Genomic DNA, 1,640 nt, shown 5'->3' on the forward strand with positions numbered 1-1,640 from the left:
CTAGCTTGCAGCTCGCCGCCGCCTCCGGCGAGAGGTTGCCTGTGGAGCCTGCTAAGCGCAGAGGCCAAACCTGTCCGCAGTCCCTCAGGACCCCGCGCGTTGTTCACTCCAAGGATCTCCCTGTCGGGGTTGAGGAGTGGGGGTGGATTAACACGGAACCTTTCTAGTTTACAGCGTGGCCCGTGTGGAGGAAATGCAGTGCCGAGTGTCCTTAGGGACAGACTGGCTGTCCCCCTTTTCCTTAAAGGGACAGACCCCGGTTCAGCCCCGTGCGCCGGGTCTTCGGAGGAATCTTATGCTAATGAGTGTATTAGCAGTCCAGATGACGGATGTGGCCGGGATAGGCGGTGGGAGCCGGGCCCAGCACCAATCCGAGAGCAAGTCTAGGGTAGGTCGGAATGTTTGCTTACCTTTTCACCTCTGAGGAAGTCGAGGCTTTAGCCCTGTTCACTGCCAGCCTGGCGGAGCAAGTTGTGGGAACGTTTAATGCCTTATGTTGTAGGGGCTGGCAGGGCTCCATTTAATACAGGAACTCGGCCGGGTGCGGTGGCTCACGCCTATAATCCCAACACTTTGGGAGGCTGAGGCGGGTGGATCACGAGGTCAGGAGTTCAATACCAGCCTGGCCACAAGATGGCGAAACCCCGTTGTAAAAATAGAAAAATTAGCCGGGTGTGATGGCGGGCACCTGTAATCCCAGCTACTTGGGAGGCTGAGGCAGAGAATTGCTTGAACCTGGGAGGCAGAGGTTGCAGTAAGCTGAGATCGCACCACTTCGCTCCGGCCTGGGCAACAGAGCGAGACTCCGTCTCAAAAAAAAAAAAAAGACCTCATTTTACAGATGGAGAAACTGAGGCCCAGGGGAAAGTCACACACATGGACTTGGATGCCAGTTCCTAAATCGGGTGGCACGGCAATTACGTCTTTTCCAAGAGTCTCTTCTTTGCGATTTCAGATCATCCTTTGATTATTAACCAAAATTGGGGAAACAGGCCCAAGGAGTGGCCCAATTTGCTCAGTGTAACTTTTCCTGGGATCTGCACCTAGGGAGATGGCATGCTCCCTGTTGAGAGGGAAATGCTGCCTGAAGATGAAGTAGCTGCCACTAGTGCCTGGTGCTGCTTTGAATTTGCCTGGGCAAGCCCCAAAATGTGACTTAACTCTGAGATGTGGGCAGTTGAGAGCTGAGAAATTCTCTAAGAATGTTGATTTACTAGAACAATAGCCCAAATCAAGAATCTGCATTTGCTGTCCATCTATTATAGATGTGATTTGGGGGAGTCTGTTTTTCCCCTATCCTGTAGTAACAGCGGGAACTGTGAGGGCAGACAGCAAGGCCAGGGGCTCTTTTGATTATATTATAGTTCTGGCCATACTGGAAGTGGAGGTCAAACTCTCAGTCTGAGACACTTGGACAGGGAAGACCTGAGAGCTGTTACTGCTTCCTCTCTGTAACCCACCCAGACTCATGCCTGAGGCCACAGCGCAGAAGTGATAGAAGCAGGACTCGAACTAGATCTTATCCTGAAGCTGACCTCTGTCTGCTCAGCCACACATAGTAGTAAAGTGGAATTGACTTCAAATTTGTTCTTCTAGAATCAAGCTATTTGCCCTTTCCCTCCTTGGTCAGACAATACTGT

The sequence above is a fragment of the Colobus angolensis genome, unplaced genomic scaffold (assembly GCF_000951035.1).
Source record: "Colobus angolensis palliatus isolate OR3802 unplaced genomic scaffold, Cang.pa_1.0 Scaffold181, whole genome shotgun sequence".
Taxonomy (NCBI): domain Eukaryota; kingdom Metazoa; phylum Chordata; class Mammalia; order Primates; family Cercopithecidae; genus Colobus; species Colobus angolensis.